Raw genomic sequence first — 24,106 nt, 5'->3', positions numbered from 1 at the left:
TGTCTGTTTGTATGTTTGCGATAAACTCAAAATTTACTGAACGGATTTTCATGTGGTTTTCACCTATCAATATAGTAATTCTTGAGAAAGGTTATAGGTATAATTTGTTAACCCGTGCGAAGCCGGGGCGGGTCGCTAGTAAATAATAAAACCTAGTTCATTATGCAAGCAAATCTTAAGTAATTACAAAAATCACACGTTCCTTTCACCAGCAATATACTAACAAGGGTCAGGTCACATGTGAAGACTTTCGATATCCATCACAGCGTTATGTCACGACTCGTGACACGACGGGTAATCTGCTAACTTTGTTATGAAAGTTTATATCATAACCCCTAGTTACTTTGTGAATAACGCCTAAGTATATACCTATTTGTACAGAGCTTAGTTTAAGTCTAAATACGCTCGACATGTACGTGAGTGACCCTTTCTTAATATATTTAATATATCTCTGTCTCACGGAAGTTTTGTTATTAAAAAGAGCTTATTTGGTTCGTTTACATCCAAGGCGTATGGCTAGTCTTCTAGTAAGGAGCACTGTAGCTTACGGGCGCTGAAATCTCCAGAGGGGTATGCGTGTTGCCAATTTTATCATCGATTCATATTGATAATAGCTTATGGGAATGGTGCAGGGCCTTTGCCTTTACATATTCATGTTTGGGAGTTTTGGTAAAGTGCGTTTGTCTTTATCCTAATAATATTTCAAATGTTAAAGTTTTTTACATTTAGAATTTGGTGGCGTGTTACTAAATCACGCATAGACGGCTAAATACAAATGTATGAAGCTTAGAATACATTATAATTTAGATAAAACCAGGAATAGGATATCATGATTTTTTGAGCATGTTACGAATGAATGATTGTTTACTTTCATAAAATAACAAAATTAATTAGCCAAGTCAGTGATAGTATTATAAACACAGTATTGTTTTTGTAAATAACGGAACGATCGATTGATGGTAATCACAAAATAATATAACAATCAATTAAAAACGAATTTAGGGTTCCAACGGAAGGGTGAATTATTTAACGTAAACAGTGTTGCAACATCTGGTGAAAGAAATATGCTCTGAGTCATAGAAATTAGCGGACTATATGCCTAACACTTGATTCAGGAGTTTGATATAGTTGCGCAGTAGTTTTGAACCGACTTCATAAACAGGAGGTTATGATTTCGACTGTTTTTTTTTCCTAACAGAAGTAGTTGTTAATTTTGACTTACTCGCTTGCAGTCATGCTTTCAACCAATCCGGAGTCAATGACAATAACTTCTTACTAATCATATCAGATCAGTGGTGGATCAGTAAGTACCGTATTAGTATACAGTCAGAGTTGTATATAAAACAATATCAACCAAGGCATTTAAATTTTGAACACTGTAAGGTAAGTGTTCAAACCTCTTTAAGACATCTGACTTTTAACGTGCAAAAATGTTATAAGTAACTTAAAGTTTACATAAATGCTTAAATTTAAAAAAAAAAATTATTTGCTACATTTCCATCTGTTAGTTGTTTGGCCCTAATACAAAAAAAATATTTATTATCGCTAAGGGGTCATCCATTAATTACATCACACATTTAGGGGGAGGGGGGAGTCATAAACTTTGTGACGTCACTTTAACTTCATCATTAACCGAAAATTTATTTAAATTATTTTAGTAAAGTAAAGTAAAGTAAAAATTTATTTGTGGAACACAGGTACAGTTAAGGTCTTATATATAAAATAATAAATAGAGCTCTGTGTTTTGCCTATTGGCGTACAAATATTAAACTTAAAAATAATGGTGACTCATTACGAGTATGTTTACCATAAATTATTACATTTAAACAATAGCTATGTCTATTAGTAATATTACGGCAATAAACATTGAGAATAGAATATTATATTGTTTAACTTCCAAATAAAATAATAAAATTTCTGAAATCACACAATTACAATCAAAAACTAAATAACTTAAACTACTATTATACAGGGTGTTTACTAAAATAGACAAGTTATAATTGTTTCAGGTGTCTGCAAGAAATTCACTTACTGAGTAATAGCATTTGTTAATTAAGTATGTTTTTAGTTGTATTTTAAACTGGTCAGGTTTCAGGCACTTTATATAGTTTGGGATTTTATTGAAAATTTTTGGAGCCATACCTAGTATACTCTTACCTAAGAAAGCTGTGTTGTGTTGATTATTGCAGATGTTGTTAAGATATTGTACACGTAGAGGAAGCTTGCGTTGTTGAGATATCAATTTGAATAGGTGTGAATTGTTTTTTATAAAATTTGCTAGTTCATATATGTATAGTGCTGGAAACGTTAGGATTTTAAAAGATCTAAAGAATGGAACACAGCTATCCCTCATATTGATTCCACAAATGGCCCGTACGCATCTTTTTTGGGCTTTGAAAACAGCTTCTCTATTGACTGAGTTCCCCCAAAAAATAACACCATATCGTAATATAGAGGCTACCAGGCCATAATATGCAGTTATTAGTGCATTATTATCGACTACTTTTGCAAGTTTTTGTAGTGCAAATGCTGATTTGTTTATTTTTTTACATATATATTCTATATGGTTTTTCCATGTGAGTTGATCATCAATCATAAGCCCTAAAAATTTTGTTATAGCTACTCTCTCTATTGTATTATTATCATATTTAATATTTATATTAAGAACCGTTTTTCGTTGGTGAAAGTGCATGATATTGGTTTTGTTTAAATTAATAATTAAATTATTGTTATTGAGCCATCTTATCATTTCATTTAAAACTGAATTTATATCTTGTTCATAGTTTATTCGCTATACAGTTAATAACAAGTTTTTGAAACGATAATCGTTTTTATTCGTTTAATTTTATTTCTTAATCAGTTTTGAGTTATAAAATTACTAATATTTCTTTTGTCAAAAATATTTTGATAAAATATTAAATAAATATTTGCCGATTTCGTTGAAGAAATGTGACGTCACACCAGGGGGGAGGGGTTTGCCAAATGTGACTAAGTGTGACAAGGAGGGGGGGGTGGGGTAAAAAAACCTAGAAATTCGTGTGACGTAATTAATGGATGACCCCTAAACGCCATTTTCTTTTTTCCAAATCCGCTTAGTCTTTTCACTTACGCGGCAGGAAATTAATAACGCCTATAATATTCCGTGGTTCCTTGTGCATTGATGTGAGAAAACTGTCACGCTCGCCTTGGCCCACCAAAGGCACAGTTCTAAATTATGCTGACAAATTACGACAGCCGCCATTTTATCCTGTATTTTCGATCTAATTGTAACTTGACCTCGAAGTCTTTAGTCACAGTATGGAAACAAAGGTCTCACATATACTGGTTAGTTTAAAACGATCGCTTGTCTAATTACGATCGTTGATAATGTTACCTGTTTTTTTAAGCCTTACTGCAACGAAATAAGGCCTACCAATGTTCAGTAAAGATATAATAAGCGATGGATAAAATTTCTCTTATCTGTATAGTATTAGGTAAATTAAAAGTTAAGTGGGGCCACTTGGCCGACAGCACTACCGTGCCTTTGGTTAGTTTTAGTAAACATTTTAGCATTTTCTGATGGATCGTAGTGGATTTTTTAAATCTTTTTTTTTAATTTGGTACGTGAAATAGGGAAACCGGGAAACGGTTTATAGAAAAGTTACCGCTTTCTTAAACCACACACCAAGACCAAGTTATTTTGATTTCGATTTTCCCGGTAGGCCCTCTTTTTTGTACAATAGTGTTGGTGAGGTGAGATACTATCTGAAGCTTAAGATATACGAAAATTGTTTATGAACACTTTTCTATTATCTAACTGCCTTTTCTAAGAAATTGGCTACATCTTGCCACAAATTGACACACTGACTCACCAATCAAAACATTGTCCTAGTGAGAAGAATCCCTTTTAAAACGAAAAATGTAAGTAGGTATACTTAAACTCGATATTTTATTCAAAACCTTAAAAACAACTCCTATATCTAAAGTAATTAAGCCCTAAAGTTAGAAACTTAGCACTAATGAGCTTAAAGCTCTCATAAAATCATCCAAAATTTAAGCTCTCTAACTTCGTAACTTTCCGAAACCATATTAGGGCGTGTATCGAGTTTCGAAGTAATTAAGGAGTATAAGGGGCATGTTCATTAACATATTGCCCCCTTCTCCCCTCTGGTTCCGATAATGTCACGATTTCTACCCTTAGATAACGACACAATTACATTACTGTCCGACGCATCAGTCTGAAACAAATTACAATTTTGTTTGTCTAATTGTGTAAGTCATTTGTTTAACCGCGTAGCGACTTGTTACTTGGGAATTAAATTAAAAATATGTATTTGATTATGGTGTCCGTAAGGCCAATACGCTAGTTTCCTGTAGATTTAGCACCAACCACAATTAGCGGACTTAACAACGTCATTTAACGTGTTATTCTATGGAACTTGCCTAACTATGTAAACAAACCGCCACATTGAAATTGTCAAAGAATGATGAATTTACTAGTGACTTTTGTTTACATAGTCAGTAAGTTCCATAGAATGACACTTTAGTAGTGAACTATGAAACTTTTGAACGTTATAACAGTGACAGGTGACGGTTTAGTTTAGTGCACCCGATCCTACATAAAAAGCACGGAGCACGCAGTAAAATATTTAACTTGGCTCCCATTTTTACATTTCTATATTTTATGGGATATCATTTGTACTTGACTACTTACTTGCCATTTATACAGGTATTTCCAGAGATCGATGCAAAAATTTTATATTTCGTAAATTTTATATTATTTTGATTAATATCAGTTAATTAAATAAAAATAATAAATTAATAAAGTAAATCTTTATTGCTACCTTCATTAAATTTCACATTATAAAATTTATTAACATTATTTATTAACAATTAATCTATTGTTTGTGTAAAAACGTGTAGGTTTTAAAGAGGGTTTAATACGAATAGATGTACTATAATTAAATAGCAAAGCACTTTACCCCCGCCTACGTTGATAGATAATCTCTTTATTTACCTATTGTTTTTCCTTTTTGCCTGTAATTAAAGTAATCAAGGAAATGGCAAAGGTGAGGTAATAGTTAATTGTAATTAGAGACGTGGGCGTTTGGAGCTATACCTTTACTTTTACGACTGATGTCAGTAAGGATAGGTTGGGTGTTTACTCTTTATTTTATTTTAGTAGGAAAATGTTTATTAGCCTGCTATTTTAAATAACAATTTAGTTAAACATAGTTTTAAAGTATATAGGTACATACTTTAAACTAAGTATGTTTTTTAATTTGTTTTGGTTTTCCTGCAAAGCTCTCTGTCTGTATACTTACTCAATGAAAACGTATGTTCAGATTTTATTTTTAATAAAATACAAGTTTTCTTAAATTGCAATTTGTTATATTGTTTGCTTGTTTAGATTAATTACCGAATGACAATGCAGTGTTATATTGCAATAACATTAAATATGGCCTCGTTCATTTAGAATTAAGTAAATAGGTTTATTTATTTTCAAAAACTGCAAATATCTCGACAGTTTCATACAATAGGGGAAATTACATATAAAGTGATTTTTGAGGGTTCTATCGAGGAGGGGCTTGTAGATTGCACTTAAGGTAATAGTTCTCACAATACCGCCATGTTGAAATGTAATAACTTCAGATGACATGTCATTTCGTGTCATACGGGGAAACCCCACGCATTAACTAGGGGCGAATTGTATTTTGGAACTGATTTTAGGGTTCCGTGTTATGAAAGGGAAGAAATGAAAGTTTCTGAGGGTCAATACAATCTCATGTATTAATTTATCCATATATTTAATAGTTTAATTTCTTTCAAGACATGTGAATCATGTGATTTCAATTTTACCACATCACCAAATGGCGCTATCTAAAGGGGCCCACTGATTAACAGTCCGCCGCACGGTATTGGCCTGTCAGTTGTTCGGAACTGTCAAAATTTTGTTCTAACTGACAGGCCGATACCGTCCGGCGGACTGTTAATCAGTGGGCCCCTTAAATTGCTGAAGGACGCTTCCCTTGATCCTTTCAGAATACCATTATCAGATCCCATAATGACAATGGGACTAACTTTCCTTTCTTTGTAAAAAAAAGTTCCCAAATCGTTTCAGCCGTCTTCGAAACATCGGGGAACATGTATAAAGGCAAAAAAAATCAACCCGATGCTTTGAAAACCTCCTCTGATTGAAGTCAGTTAAAATCACCTACAACCTGCATAATATTCCGTCCATATTACCGATTCATGGTGGACTGACGACCTGGTAAAGGTCGCGGGAGTCCGCTGGATGCGGGTGGCGCAGGACCGGTCATTGTGGCACTCTTTGGGGGAAGCCTATGTCCACCAGTGGACGTCCTCTTGATGATATGATGATGATGATGATGACCGATTCATAACACAATAATGGCGTGAATATGCAACAAGGGCACTCACGCGATGGTCGCGTGTCCTGATCCATGATAAGGGCACACTTTCGTCCTGAAGATTCCCGATAAAGAACAATTTGTTTTGTGGTTCCTGGATCCAGAAAGTCAGAAATCGGAACTAAAGTGTCCTTAATTGAATATATTCAGGGCAGAATCCATGGTTGACCAGAACGAGGGATCTATCGCTGATAACAGCACACATCTAAACCCACACACAACGGTAGCTTAGGCAAAAGCTCTCAGAAATGAAATTAATAAACAAAATTCTGAAGCCTCTTTTTACAGTCCAACAAATGAGGAGTAGTGCCTAGAGGAACTAAAAAAATATAGCTGACACCAGATATTCTATCAAATTTGTTCCTGAGTCATGGTTGTTTTCTATGTATATAAGTATGTATTTATCTATACAAGTATGTATATCGTCGCCTAGTACCCATAGTACAAGCTTTGCTTAGTTTGGGGCTAGGTTTGATCTGTGTAAGATGTCCCCTAATATTTATTATTATTATTTATTATTAAATATGTATATGTCGAAACAAACAAATTTTCTTACATTATACATACAATTATACATACGAGTAGTGGTAGACAGCCAACGTACAAGAAACACTTATGAGACGGATGCTGCCAGTTGTAGAACCGAAATACTCGTTGTGATCTGATTTTCTGTGATTCGAATCGCCTCGGCTAGGCCTGAAACTTAAAGCTATCCGAATGACACCCCAGAATTACAAATATGTAGTAGGGTCACAACTGAAGCAGCAATAATGCAGGGGATGCAAGTAGAGCGCATTCTGCCCTTAATTCACATTGATTTTCTTGGCCCCACACACAATGCGTGGTCAGAATGCAGGGGATGTGCGACTGTGCGTGGCTGGAATGCGTATAAGTGTTGATTAAGGAAAAATAATTAACAGTAGCTTTGAATGGATTAGAATCATCAATGCAGGGCTCCGGTGGCTTTATATATTGTACGACAGTATCATCTTGATATTAGGTAAAAGATAAGCGTTCTCACTGTAACCTATTATGTATCATGCATCAAGGGAACATTATACACGCAGCGGCGGCAACCTTGTATAAATCGAACCACTTATTAGATTCGCGTTTGAATAATCTCCTTTTGCGCAATGATCTATTCGTTCGTCCTTCTTTCATAAAAGTTCGAATAGTAAAATTAGTGTCCAAAATACGACTACACTGATATACTGAGTTGTTATACACATAATCTCTCACTCGTATACACATAATTTGCACTGCACCTTGTTTTGGGTGCTAGACTAGACAGTCCGATTACCATAGTATCGTCCAAACTGTTAACTGATCATAAACCTTATTGCTAAGACTTTATGGTACATCTTCAGTCAGTTGTGTTGCTGTTAATACAAACGTCACGTCCACACCCACACACCGTGTCACCGTGATGATTCAAACGCGAAGGCTGGAGTATATGATGCGTGCACAATGTACCTACTAGACATGTGCAGTGAGGTGATCTGACACGTGTGTGACCGTGACATGACGAGACTCATAGCGAATATGGAATGGGGTTGCTTAACATTGCCTACCATGCTAAAGATTGCCTGGCTTGCGAAACAGTGAATCTCTACTATTCAGAGGGCCCACCGCGAACCACGTTGGGTTGCCTCCCTGCCGCACATACGTACGAATTTACAAGTGCGACAGAGAGGCAACACGTCGAGCGTGGTTCACGGTAATAGGCCCTCAGCTGTTGGTGAAAATGTTATTCGTAATGCATGTTGCTGGCAATGTTTGGCATGATAAGTATGTAAATTGATCAAAACGGTACATACATGATTATCTGTATCGCTATTTGACTTTTTTGATAAGACTGATAGGTACTTAAATAACCCAAGCTCTGACTCTTCTAGCCCATCTGTCTGGTTTTATACTAAAATGACAGATAGATTGAGTCCATATGAAGCAGTGACTGCCTTTGCATGCTTTTGAGTTAGATACTTTTATGGTAGTATAAAGGCAAATGAGAAGCAGGTGTGAATATGAATGAAGCTTGAGATTATTTCAGCGTGCAAAAATGAGCACACTCGTTAGATCGCTAGAGTGGCTATCTCACTCTAACATTTACAGTGAGATAGCCACTTTAAGAATATAATGGTATACTATTAAGGAAGTTAATGTCAAGAGACCTACCTACACTAGTAACGGTTTTGGAATAGTCTCATAAGTGGATACGTGAAGGCATCTCGAGTACTATTCATTAAGACGATGACAATCAATTTCACTGAGCGAATGAACGAAGGCATCCGTAGGGACTATAGGGAGTCTATTAACCTCTTGTCTGTGTGATAAGGATTCTGAATCCTGACTGAACTTTTAGTCATCTTGTAATTTTTTTTAACGCGTTTAAGCGTTTTACAAGTTGAGTTTCTTACTATCTAGTCAGGATTTCATCATCATCATATCAGCCTTTAATCGTCCACGGCTGAGCATAGGCCTTTCTTCGAGTACGCCACTTATCCCGGCAAGCGCAATCTGCCCAATATCGTCCCAACGAGTCAATGGACGCCAGGCAGTCATTTCGTCTGAAAGCGATCACCATTCCGTTAACATTTTGGCCCACCTGCCATCACTCTGCCTGCAGAAATGTCCGGCCCAGCTCCATTTAAGTTTGGTAATGATGTCATCCTTCGTCTTGCACCTTCAGTATGAATTTAGACCATCTATTGCCACAGTTTCAAGCAGTAGTGGCGTGTAAAGTTCCTTTAATTTTTTTATGGAAACTCCCTATACAGTATGATCATGAAATCACAAACTACCCTCATTTTTGACACTCCATCATTAATCTTAATACCGCAACTCACCAAATGGAGCGCGGATCCTAATGGTGTCAAATCGATCTAATGTCGTCCATTTATGACAATGGATCTTGCCTGTCATTAATTTTGTACGCTCTTGAATACTTTTTTGACATTTTTGGATATTTGCAGTAATGGATCGTGATATTGCCTTTTATATACGTGTCGATTTATTGATTTCTGGAATCTTTCACTGACTTTACTGAGTCATCCTTTTTTTGGACTTTAATATGTTTATTTGTATTTTTGTAAACTCATCTTTCTTATGAATTGTAGTACCGTTAGGTAAGCTTTGATCTTATTTGGCAACAACTAAATCTGATACATTTTTGTTATTGTACAAGTCATTGTAGCTTTTTTGCTTAAAGAGCGGGAATAAATATGTAGGTACATAATACTTGTGTGAGTGATAATGATGTGATATAAGAACCGAATATTTATAAATAAGACTAACTATTAATATTTTTTTACTTAATTTCAGCATACTAAGTCGTGACTCGTGACTAATGTTAACAAATGTAAATAATATTTAAAAAAAAACACCCAATATGTTAGGTATTTGAAGATTTACAATAGGTACCTACTTAATTAAATCATTTATCCCTGAAATAAAAGAAGCTGAGTGGTAACAAACTTCAACTGATGAAAATACTTAAAATTTAACCGTAACGGGATAATTTCATTTAATACTCGCTTGAAAACCTCAGTTAGCTCTAGCTCATTTGAAATGAGCTAGTTGAGTACCTACTTAATCTTGAATACCTAGACTATTGATCGTAGTCTAGACTTGTATGATTAACGACAGCATTTAGCAGCAGCAGCGTGCATTTTTGATGAAGTATTACTTAACTAAAGTGCACGGACTCACGGAGGTCTCGTAGAGTAAGTACTTAAGTTTTTTAGCAATATGCTTGTTATAAATGGCATACCTAATTACAATGCTATGTTTAACCGGCTTTCTTATATATTGAGTTTGCACTAACATGCGTATATGGTTAAAGCAATATTTTTTATGATGTGCCTCAATATCATATAAATCAGTATCTGTCATTGAAAATATATCATTTTTCAAATGAATATTCATAATATAAAATATAATACGTTGCTTCATTCATAAAATAACCGAGGTCACATAATCAATACTAGTTGTCTGCTCAAATATGTATCAATGCATAATAATAATGATGATCACATCACATTTAGTCAATTGTCTATTGCAATACAAGGGGCCTCTACGTGTTAGCTTCGGTCCCACGCACGCCTTCCAAATGACACCATGATCCCGAGATAAAGTAAAGACGGGTGATGAGTCTTGAAAAGCTTACAATATCAATTTTAAACCTGCCACTGCTGTCTATAAACTAACTAACTCAAGTACATAATAACACTTATCACTAACTACCAGCCAGTTAAGCAGTTAACCGCCCAAATCACCTAGGTTCCCTCAAGACCACGTCCAAATTGCCGAAACCACTAATCTTCAAAATGGCACCCATCCGTCAAACCGTCACACGACGGGACGTCAAACTGAGAGCAAAAAAATTGTAAAATCTCCAACCTCAGGGGTCCAATTAAAATCTATTTAGAAACTATAATCCTTGCACATCTTGTCTAACAAAGCTTCGACTGATGAAACAGTTTTTTTCCGCTCTAGAAATTAACATAAAAGTGAAGGTAAACAACGTCACAGGATATCAAATTTTGAAGTTGGAATTTTTTACTAATTGAAAGTGACGGGTCTTTTGTAAGTTGACACTTGAAGGGGCGAAGGTAGCACACAGAACTAGACAAAACAGGTGTCCCAACAACTCATCAAAGTAAAGACATGCAACTCATGCAAGGAAGTATTGCTTGTTATTAAGCACCGTAATTGCTTGAAGCATCTACTACTAATAGTTTTTATGTTACATTTTGTTAATGCAAATAATAGTATCGTCTTTAATATGTAAAACAAATGAAGGGTGCTTGGGCGTCGCTTGGTTAACGGGGTTTGCATATGTTTAATTAAATGGGAACAAAATTATAACAAAATGTAGAACAGTTTTATACACTCATGAGTTCATGTCTTGACTGTCGAAACATAACATTTTGTCCACGATAATTACCTATACTGCCGTATTCGAACTTCGAGATATTCACAAGAGACGACACGTACTAGATCCATTCTAGATACGTTATAGTTTAGATATCAACTAGTTCTCTTTTGCAGCGCAATTCGGGCAACCAATGTCACTTTTACGTTAGATAGAGTAAGATATCTATTAGATGTGAATTGGATCTCTAAGTCATATCCTCTGGAAATCGTTCAAGATTATCTCCAGAATCGCGTAAATGTCAAATTTGACAGGTTAGATCTTAAACACATCGTTATCGTATCTTGGTGATGTCTAAAAGATATCTAATAGATGTCTATTTCAAAATCCTAATCGGGCCCAAAGTGTCAATTGCAACGTTGAAAATTCTTTCATTGGCAATAAATATAGGTACTTACTGACCTTACTGTATAGATTCAGATCAAATACGGACTACAGATGTAGTGAATAAGTATTTTACATCATATTTTCACAGAAACGTACGAACGTGTCTTGCTATTTCGGTTAATCTCGGTATAAAAAGTACTGACTGAAGTAGCATGACAAATACGAACGTTTCCGAGAAAATACGATGTAAAACAATTATGCACTAAATCTGTACCTACAGATATTGAACAAGCCATTAGTAAAATTTAGCTACAGAAATAACGTAGACATTTATTTATAGTTGATAAGATTATTTATAAATACGACAAAAACAGGACAGTTGTGGAAACGCAATAAAAATTCAACAAAAGCATCAAAGAAGACTAAACAAAATCGTTATACCCAAAAATACATTCACATCACTTTAATTCGAATTGAAATATCACATTCAAAAACCACAAATCCGGTATAAATATAAAACAGAGCAAAACTAGAAAAAAACGATTCGATTTGGGAACGTTATAGTTTCAAACAAACTTTAAAATGCAGTTATATATGACAATTTTGGCTTGTAGGAAAACTATATTCGGTACGTGACAGTGACGTTGGACTTTCGGAAACCAGAATAACTTAAGTTGGTGGTGTAATACAACCCTCTTGTTTATTTTTTATGTGAGTAATATAAAGTGCAAGATACGAGGGGTTAGGAAGATAAAGATGCGAATTTAAGACGGTTTGCTATTGGTTGGAATTGGCAAGGGTGGCACCGGATATCCAAAGGGCGGACCTCGAGAGACAATTTTGTAATCGAGTGTGCATACATGAATTTGATAAAACAGAAGTGAATTGAAATCACATTGAAACGCGTAAATTAAATTATAATTAATTCGTAATTAATTATAAAATCGTAGGAATATGCCGTTGAAAAAGATTTAAATAAAAACGATGAGGTGTTATTAGAAAAGGCACCTTCAGTCCAAGTAATTATTCTTCAGTTCGACGTAAAACTAATGGCACTGTAAAGGTCGAGCGCCTCGCTTGAATAAATTAAAATAGCACTAAACGTGTTGCTGAAAATATATCATACTAGATAGGTGGAAAAATAATTCGAATATTTTCTTTCGTTTTACGTTTGATATTAAAAAATGACTGAAATGTATTTTTTAATTTCTTACGCGATATCTTGATGATATGACTTTCATCAGTAGGTTAGCTAACAGTATTTTTTGATATTATTACAACTGGGTAAGTATCTCTAGTCATAATTTTAAGAAAATATTTTGGAACTAATAGCTCACTCGTACTGAATCGATTTACACACTTCTAGGGTGGTACCATACAAATTTTATCCTAGATTGTAGATTGTATCAGTGAACATTGCATTTCATATATCATAAGCAAATGTCACAAATGCCATCCGTATTTTCAAATGTTTTATTTTGTTTAATTTTATTTTATAGTACTCAAGATAAAACTTCTTAGAAACTTTATTTTGATACTGACTTTATCTTACACACTTCTGCTAATTATGCCAGAAGCCAAATTAACAATGAAATAAAAATGCACAAGCAGCTAAAGTTCAAGTGAAAACAATAAGTAATATAAATCAAATTCCCTAATAAGTACAATATCTTCACGCTACGCGCGTATGCACTTTCACAATACTATTTTTTTATCTCAGCACCTTTGCCCGCCCTATGAAAGGCGTTCAACGAATTTATGACCCGTATCGCCACAGTTTCAATTATTCCCCGTAAAATATTGTCTATGGTTAGTATAATTTTGCGCATCTAAGATTTGGTTATGGGTCGTTACCCTAATTCGATGAATTGGTTAGGAAAAGGAGAAAGTGTCATGTTATGATATATGCTGGTCTAGTGTGAGAGACGAAAACGTATTATTAAACATGAGTTAGCACCTAAACATGCTAACATAGAAAGGTTTCCATATCACTGACTTCAGAAAAAATAGCCGTATTTTTGCGGAGAGCGACTGAAATAATTTTTCCCTGCCCATACAAATAAAACAAACGTCAAAGGCATTACATATTCAGCCAAAAAACTTAGCTTTTGTATAACTGCAGTCTAGCTTTACGACCATTGTAAATTCAAGAGTTTCTCGAAAGCTAACGATAAAATAATATCCCAATAGCCAGCGAAGCGTAATAAAATCCGAACGCAAGAAAATTTCCACAAAAGCGGATACAGAATTCAATCCTAAACTAAAAGCAACATGTTAATTCCGACCGGTCAGAAACATAAAAGATGCAGCACAAATTGCAACGGACGCAACAAAAGGCCCGATCGGCCAAGAATAACAAAAGTGACAGATGTTTCAAAAGGGAAAAGAGACGTTTTACAAGAAACTGGAGTTCGTGAGACTAGCTTCCGCGTTGCAGAACCGGTTTACAAAATAAAAGAGAGTTTTAAAAATTTGTGTTCCCATCAAGTTCAAAATTTGTGAAATGCAACGGCTTATGTTGAACTTGAAAACGTTGATTCTTTACAAAACATCTATTGTTATATTGTTAACGAGAACGAGTATGAAAATACAGCTACTAAATTAAGAAAACATGTTGCGTTAAGAATGACATTTGACCTTCAAAGAAGTAAAGAAACTAACAATGGCAGTATTCAAAGAAATGTAAATGACATTAACGAGATTATCTACAAGGTGAATTTCTGCACGAGCGAAGATTTATAATCTATTAGTTAAATATTAAAAACTATTCTATAATCGCTGTTATAATCTTATCGGGCAAACGCAATCTGATTATGACAATGCGAATGTAGAACTTGCTCAACGATCAAACGATACGACAATGGTTCTTGCAGATAAGCAAAACGCTCAGTCATTGTGCAACATTGTTATGAGAAGTTATTGTTGACCTCCTGAACCCTTTCGTAGACGTCATTGTCACGCCATTGACGGTGATGGGCCGTCAGTCAAGTTGCAATGCCGAAAATGCACTAAATGCAATGAAGAAAGCAACGTGCAATTTTTCTCACGGATATTTCTGTTGCCAATCTAACTTTGATGGAGCACGTCGATTTTTTGACGGACGAAATACAATATCATATTTGGGGAAAAGATTGAAAAATTTAGGGCGAATCCGCAAAGTTAAAAGAATCAAATAGACGTGAAAAATTGCCTAACATTTAGATCCCTAAATCACAATGTGTGGACGATGTCCAGATTTTTTAATTGACATGCCTTAGACTTTATGATACCTCTCCCCTCATTTTGCAATAAATAAACATCAAATAATAGTCTTCGATAGTCTTGTTATCTATAAACAACGTATATTTGAGCCGTCCGTCTAGTTTATAGCGTCAAAAGATTAATAAAATAACTGTCATCTCGTCAAATGTTTATGAAAAGAGTACTTTTGTCGGAGAAAACATTGCTGGCGTATAATATTCACACAAACGCCCAATAATTTTAAATTTAAGATGTCTCGCTAAATATATTCAAAAGTTTTAATGCATCGTATTGCGGTGGTATACGGTTGAAGATTGCACAAAGTGTTATGAGCGTTATTTCAACAAAAGAGAATAGTGAATTTGCTCTCCTAAATCTTGTAGAAACGAGGGTCTTTGTACTTGAAGAGAAAAATATGGGCCATCCACGGAAATAATAGATGACTCTGATGTTACTAGTTCACGAATGTGGAATATTTGATTTGCGATATTTTCAAGAATAAAACGTTCGATTTTAGATTAAGCATTGAAATGGTTAAAAAAGTGGTTCAGATTAATCGTTTCCGATATAGTTTGATAAATTTAAAATCTATTGTTAAGAGTGAAATCTAATCCACAAACGAAATATATCGCACTATTTTTCTACTCGTAAAATGTTTAAAGTTAGGGTAACGCGGAGAGCCAATATTTGGACTATAAATCATTGTTCGGATAGCATACATATTTGTTTAGGAATAACATGTGTATTTACTTTGTATATTTGAACAAAAAGCGCGTTTTACAGAGCAGAATCAAGTATAATCTGATTTCCGAAAATAAAAATAACTCACTCAGAAAAAATCCTTCTGATCATACAGAGGAACTATAAAAAATATTGAATTTATTTTTGGTTTTTTGCCAATACAAACGGCGTAAAGTTTTTAATTTATAACCTACTTTATTTATAACCTAATTTAGTACTTACCTATAACCATTATGAGTTTATGAGTCTTCGAGAAAGTATAATTATTCACTTGAAATATGTTAAAAACGTATTTCATCTTGAAACTGAGCATGTAGATACCACTGAATTCACATTGTAAAGCAATAACACAAATTACGAATTTAATTTTAAGGGCTTCTAATTGGATTAATAATGAAATGTCTATTACAGATTGCAATCAAACCACACTATTATTTTAATACAAGATTCAATCGGCAGATATTCGAAAACAATTACAGATATCACGCAAAGTAGGTACTGAATTACTTAATGATCGTTTTATCTTTGACAATACATCTTTGTTTTAACAAAAGGTTACTAGAATGACGTAAACAATTACATTTCGTGCACAATTTGACAAATGCCTTAGATAACCTACCTTTGATCTATGGTTTGAGATCCCGAGATACCAGTTCATATGGACATAAATATGTATTGTTTTCACGTTAACTAAGCCCAAACTAACTCTGATGAATGACAGAGTGTGGCAATGTCAACATTGATGTCAAATTTCTATGAAAATTTGAGGTTTAAAATCTTTGTTCTAAGTATTCAAGTTAGCCTGGAAATGATTATAATTCCACCAAAGCACGCTAAATATCAAGAGGGATTTAATTACACAAACGGGTCTACCGCGATATTATTTAATTGTTTTTACCTTATATATTAAATATGTGTACAAAACGCGAGAGTTTAAAGTGTTATATCAAAAGGGATTTCTCATTTTTGCGGAAAAACAAAGAAACTGAATTATGATAAGAATGAACACTACAGATGTTGTGCATACTTATTTTCCATCGTATTTTTACGGACATGTACAACGTGTCTTGGTATTTCAGTCAGTCGCGGTACAAAAAGTACTGAGGTCGACTGAAGTAGCATGACAAATACGAACGTTTCCGAGAAAATACGATGGGAAACAATTATGCACTAGGGGCCCGATTCGGATTTTGAAATAGACATCTATTAGACATCTTTTAGACATCACCAAGATACGATAACGATATGTTTAAGATCTAACCTGTCAAATTTGACATTTGCGCGATTCTGGAGATACTGTTGAACGATTTCCACAGGATATGATTTAGAGATCCAATTCACATCTAATAGATATCTTACTCTATCTAACGTAAAAGTGACATTGGTTGCCCGAATTGCGCTGCAAAAGAGAACTAGTTGATATCTAACCTATAACGTATCTAAAATGGATCTAGTACCTACGTGTCGTCTCTTGTGAATATCTTGAAGTTCGAATACGGCAGTAGGTATATCTGTAGCTGTAGCTAAAAAGCTAGATGATTGTTTCACTTCCTGTTTACAAATAATGATTAACAGAGTAGGTTTTTTTCAGCTATCTTCCTCTCACTTACTTACTGTATTACATTACCATTACATTTCCGGCCAAACCAAATAATACCGATTTAGTAATCCCAAAAAAAAACGCGACAGCCCTAATCCCAGCCTCAGGCCTCACAGAATGCGTTCATTGACGCACAGATCATTGTTAGGGTTGGCACAATAGGTCAGGGTCTCAAGGCCGGCAATGGTGATTGTTCATTACGTTGCTATGGGGGATGCTGAAGACTGTTGTTACCGACTTGGTTCTTAGTTCGTTGGTGGTTGGTCCACCTTTTTAGAGCTATTATTCTCATGATTATGTATTACTTTCGCTTCTAGAGTCCGTCTAAATTATATATAACTTTGGACCGACTTGAACAGAAGTGAGGATTATCATTATAAATGAGAACGTAAACTGTTAAGAGGTATATGTCTATTTAGAAATCATGCCAGGGTGGCAGATACTTTACTTACTATACTTTAGATACTTATTGAAATTATTGCTGTCTGTACTTTTTACACGACTGCCCAAAAAAAGAGTGTATTGTTTAACGGATTGTATACTTTTCCGATAAAAACTAATTTCGATCTTTCGCACACGTTCATATCGTCAATTTGAATTAAACTTTTAAATATATCACTTTAATCGTAACCATCTTTAAAACCCGATTTATCAATGAAACCATCGTTAAAAGCAATTCAATCTTTTCAAGCCAACAAGGGGCTTGTGCAGATTTCTGGCCTCGGCCGGGAAGCAAGTGTTTGCCGTCCGGTCGTATGGTACATAATGATCGTTTTTATGGTCAAATTGGATTAGAGCGTGGAATAAACATGTTACGCGCTGATTGAAAAGGGGTATGTGACATTTTTGAAGACTAGAATATATTTATATTATTTTATATATTTTTATGCCAAATATAATTATAATAAGCGAACGAATTGTGAAAATGGAAGAATAATAAATTCTAATAAGAATTACATGATCCTAATTGGAAAAAACAAATTTAAAGCCAATAAGGCAAAATCAAAACGACTATGAACACGTAGATATGTATATGACTACCTACATATAAAAAAATTTTTTAGTTTTGTAACTGCAGTTTTAAGATTTTAGTACAGTCACCTGCAATGATGCTACTCTTTGAAGGCTGTAAAAATATGTGACACGCTCTTACGGCTCTACAAATAAGATCGTGTCAGATTTTTGCGACCTTCGATGTGTAACATATTATTGCAGGTGACTGTACATGCACAGTACCGTTTCCAGCAACATTTAGCAGAAGAATCATCTGAAGAAAGGAATCATTTTGGCACCATTACACGCTGGCAATGTAGAGAAAAAGAGATGTTAAAAAAGCTTTGGTTAAATCATCACCATTGGACATTGGACGAAATAACAGCTGAAATTAAGCATTTTTTTACAAAATCTACGTAATATAACAGCTTACAGACTAGCAATTATTAGAGATACACATGATTGACACAGCTGTGTCAGATACACGAGCAAATAATACAGGAGCAAATACCTAGGTACTCCGTGCACACTAAAAGAGGCAGTTAGCAACCTGAAAACATTGCTAGGCTTCATGGAGGAGCTGGGGTGGTTCGAGCAGCGCTACCTCGTTTCACGCAAAATGGGCATAGTGGTTGTCGATTTGCGGAAAATGTCCAGAAGCACTAACTAACTGTGTCAGATACACGGTTCTTCTCTTAACCAGCAGAACCAGACCATAAGCCCGCCTGTTACAGTTTGCCAAACGGAGGGTGCGCATAAATGGAAACCCACATTGTTACGTTCTGGTTCGAGATGGCTTGTAAGATCTTTGTATGACATACAAAGACATGATTATGTATGATTGAAACGAATTTTATTAGCGTGTTAGTCGGTTTACAAGGTTTTTATTAAGTTGACCTTAAACTTGTATCATGTGAATTGAATGAGTTAGATTTGGTATGATGATTCTTAGTGGAGATGGAGGGTACTCATGTAATGCTGCTGATAGTGTCTTTTTAGGGTTCCGTACCCAAAGGGTAAAAACGGGACCCTAATTACTAAGACTCAGCTGTCCGTCCGTCCGTCTGTCACCAGGCTGTATCTCATGAACCGTGATAGCTAGGCAGTTGAAATTTTCACAGATGATGTATTTCTGTTGCCGCTATGACAACAAATACTAAAAAGTACGGAACCCTCGGTGGGCGAGTCCGACTCGCACTTGTCCGGTTTTTTACGCGTTATTTCACCGTACACATGCAAAATACTATTAATACGAGAACAACGATTCAGAAATTATTAAGTAAAATAAATTCGTATTTACGAGGTCCAGCTCTTAAAAACTCTATCTTAATTCGGTTAGCTATATAATATTATATACTTAGGTATATACTTTGCTATGATTCTAATTAGAATGTTTTTCTTGCAAGATAATACTTAAATATTTTTAAACGAAACGTAGTTAAGTAGGTATACCTGATAGCTGGTAGTTACTTCTAGTTATTCTATCAATATTTGGCTTTCTAACTCTCCTGTTTTAAAGTTTGAGGAAATTTGAAAGTCCCTAGCGAAAAGTCAAAGGAAAGTCTAGATAATCTCGAATTTAGAGGTTTGAAGTTTTATAATTTTATATTACTTAATTTCTTAACGAGATGAGAATCAATTATGTATATTACGAGTACCTAAGTATTTAATGTATGTATTATATTAATTAGTTTTCTCTACTAAAATGTGTTGCAAGGCAATATTTTCGAACTAACGTGATCGAATCTAATTATAAATACCTACTATATGTATATACCGTTGATATACCGTTTTAATCGTATTTTTAATGAATATCGTTCGTTTGATAAAAGCTATCCACGGTATCAAATTAAAAAAAAGAAAATCGCAAAAATAATAATAATATATATTTACCTCGACACCGGCAGTCAGTAATACTTGGTAATACTGATTAATCATTTTATGTAACTGGTCACGAACTTCTTATCAAAAGGTAGTTTCATAAAGCAATACTAAAAACATAACTTCCCTTTTACATAATTCGACTAAGGGCAGACTTGTGCAACGTTGCCGAAGGTGACTCGAAATTTCGCGCCGACTCTCATCGCCTCGATAGCCGTGATCGTCTAGTGGTTAGGACCCTACGTTGTGGCCGTAGTAACCCAGGTTCGAATCCTGGTCACGGCAGTGCAAAAACACTGTCATGGCGGGGCATTCTTTTTGCATTTTTTAATGATGTCATCATATGTTTTTTTATTTTGTTTTTTACTTATTCACTGACTCGGTTATGTATTGATTTTTTATTGTCTTCATTTCTTTTTTATTAATAACTTATTATATGATGTGCTAGGATCTGTTTTATTTTCAAAAATTTAAGAGAAAACAAAGTGTAAAAAAACTACGAATTTTGTCCAAATTTACAAGGCATACATGGCACTAGGATAAAAGATTTGGCTATATCAGTAAATAACTTATAGAAAATATTTCAATATAATGTTTCCAATATGATGTTTCTACTGAAATTAATTTTATTTTTACATTAAATCAATATTAAATAACCATCACAATTAATTTAGCATCCATCTAGCGGCCAGTAGCTGAACTATTCCACTAACATTGTTTATAACGCCATCTAGCGCAGGGATAACGAACGACATGAACCGAACATTTCTTCGTTCCTAAAAAGGCTAAGTTGAATATGTGCTACATAGATGTCGCTGGTAGTCGTTAAAGCTCGTTTGTTTTGTTTTCCGCGTGCATCCGACGCCGTGTGCTTTGCTACGTAATGATTTGTTTACAACAAATGGATGGAACCTCGAATGCGTAATGGAATGCATCTAATTATGCATTCCATTACGCGTCTGAGGTATAAATATTTGTTTTATTTATCGCTGTTGGTTTTATTGATTACCGTTATGGTTAGACTTGCTAACTTTGCCTTAAAATACGTTTTTGTGAAAATCCTTTGTGTAGCCAAATGTATACGCGTTATACTAACAATTAAATTTGTGACAACACAAAACACATAGGTATGAAACACACACCTATGAGTTTAACAGATTTTGGGCACTTTTAGTACCTAAAAGTCGCCAAATGTATATAGGCACAGCTAAAAAGAAATGTCACTGATATTTTTTCAACATTTTTTAACACGTCTTTAAAAGTTTCGGTAAGTAATTCTGCCGAAACTAAGTCATAAACCGAACCTACATACATACCGGAACCGGACATACATACTTTTATCGTGAAAAAAAAAGCTAAAATAATACAGTTTCTCTTGGTGCGGTTTTGTATTATAGTACTCACTACTCATGCATGTCAGTAGGTAGGTTACTCTCAATGAACAAATATGGAGTGATACTAGATAAAGTCGATGCATCATTGCAGTTTTTGCTGTAATGAAATTATTAGCATTTAATTAAGACACATTAATAAGCATCAATCGTACAGTTAATGATCTGAGTAGAAAATTGCAACCGTTTATTACCGTAAAATTACTTTGCTCCAATATTTGCTCCAAATTAAGGATATAATTAATATTGTTTACCTCCTACTTATGGGCCCTAATAATTTGCTCCAAATTAAGGAAATAATTAATATTGTTTACCTCCTACCTATAACTACTTATGGGCCCAAAGTTATATACTTACCTACATTACATTTACAGCCTGTTTTTTTAATGACCTGCAATATTTTGCGATGTGAATTTAAAAGTCATACTGAGCAACTTTTACTATAGAACCAACCACGAAATCACGAGAAAAAAAAATGACTGTTTCATACATTATAGTTGTGGTTTTGGTTGAAGACAAGTCAATTTTGACACTGACATATCAGTATCATATCGGAAATAGATAGAATAACTAAAATTCGAATACGCCTGTACCTATATTACCTACTTTTTAATGGCTACTCTATTGTAAAGGCCCCTGTACACAATGGCCCAGCGTGGGCCAGTCTGGAGGACGCATTTATGCGCTAGAGGGAGCAAGTGATATTGCTATCTCATTCTACCGTATGGCTGCGTCCCTTGGACTGGCCGGCGCTGGCCCATTGTGTACAGGGGCCATAATGAAATCGGTAGCGCATCTGCAATCCGCTGGGAGGGCCATTTCTTTTCACGTAATAGTGCATTTTTATTCAGCCTCCATTCCCCGTGCTAATTCTCAATTAAGGTGTTGTGCGACGCAGTAAAGTCTTTGAAAACAGTACGATTGTGCGCTCTATTTCTTACCGGACTACTCAACTTCACTAATTGATTTCAGTTTTACATCACCAGATCACATTTTGCTTGCACCAATAATTATCTATACATATAATAAAGCTGAAGAGGGTCGAAAGTCTGTACATGGAAGATATTTGAAAAAAAGTTGCCTGGGGATACTTAGAATTGATAACAGAACACGTTCCAACAGTTTTTAGAATTTTTGTCTGTTTGTCTGTTTATCTGTTTATCTGTTTGTCTGTTTATTTGAACGCGCATCACGTGAAAACGGCTGAACGGATTTTGATGAAAACTTTACTAATCTGTCGAGAAAATCCCCGGCCAGGTTATAGGCTACAAAAATTCAACCCCTAAAAGGGGGGTAGCCACAATAATCGATTGACTTAAGTTTGCCCCTGAATCGTATGGCGCTACTTAGGAAGGAGGGGCAAACTTTTTTCAAATATGTGCTAACACTATAGAGTACCCTGGTAAACTAACAGATGGCGCTGAATTTAATACGATGTGACATAAATAAGCCACCGAGGAAGGATTTTGCCAAATTAACTCTAAGTTTAGAAGACCCCTCTTCTAAAATTACAATCAATCGTACGGATATCAACAAATTTAATTGAATAATTGTGTTGATTTAATAATACAACAAAATTAAACGACAGTAAATTAATTGCCCCTCATTGCACAGTGCCATCTTTTGGGCTAGCTGAGTAAACATTAAGTAACCAAGAAAACTAAAAATGGGTTTACATAGTTACGTAGTGGTAAAATAAACACTATGTGTGTTTATATAATCAACACGCGAATAATTGTATAAAATTATTTATTTTCTCCGTCATGAATTATACCTAATCGTAATTATATCGCATCCATATCAAATCCATATTCATACGTATCGCCTCCTTAAGCACTTAATAATGGCCACGAAGGTGGGTACTTTGAAAAAAACACATTGACCTCTGTCATTTGCAGTGCCGGTTTAACCCTTTTAAGCAAAATAAGCATTACTTAGGGCACCATGTCTATAGTTCGTTTGTTTTAGCATTAGAAAGAACTTGAAAGAAGGTAAGCGATCTTGACATGTCTTTTAATTGAAAAACGCTTTTTAAAAATCAGTAACTGTTACTTATGAAAGCAGAAGAATATAAACGATCGTATTAGATTCATAATTGTTACATATTTGCCGTAATTTATTTTTAAAATGTGTTTTTGAATTAAAAGACACATCGAGATTGTTTACCTTATTTCTAATGCTAAAAAAAACGAACTATAGGGGGCACCAAAAATTATCGAAAAAAATTCGCGCTCGCTTCGCTCGCGTTTTCAATAACATTCTAAGATGCTTATGATAAAGGTGAACATTCGGGAGGCGGCTGCAGCAGCATTAGGTACTCTGTTGCAACGTTACTGCTGCAGTACTGTCAATTTTCGTGATAAAATGATGTGACTGATTTCCACACTAAAAGTAAAAATGTACAACTGTCTATCAAATTGCGTTTTTTTATATCGAAAAATTGTCGCGCTCGCTTCGCTCGCGTTTTCAATAACTTTCTAAGATATGATAAAGGTGACATTCGGGTGGCGATTGCAGCAGCATTAGGTACTCTGTTGCAAAGTTACTGCTGCGGCACTGTCAATTTTCGTGATAAAATGATGTGACTGAT

The 24,106-nt window shown here is 34.8% G+C and overlaps 1 protein-coding gene and 1 non-coding gene across 2 annotated transcripts in view; one reads left to right on the top strand and one right to left on the bottom strand.

The window, feature by feature from the left end:
• Positions 1-24,106, bottom strand: part of LOC134791986 (centaurin-gamma-1A) — a 478,516-nt gene that overhangs the window by 119,482 nt on the left and 334,928 nt on the right. The window lies entirely within an intron of this gene.
• On the top strand, positions 20,339-20,410 carry Trnah-gug (transfer RNA histidin (anticodon GUG)). The gene has a single exon. It is a non-coding gene; the product is annotated as a tRNA-His (tRNA).

Source organism: Cydia splendana, chromosome 7, assembly GCF_910591565.1.
Source record: "Cydia splendana chromosome 7, ilCydSple1.2, whole genome shotgun sequence".
NCBI lineage: Eukaryota > Metazoa > Arthropoda > Insecta > Lepidoptera > Tortricidae > Cydia > Cydia splendana.
Note: the sequence above shows the minus strand (reverse complement) of the source record. Positions and strands in the feature narration are given on the sequence as shown.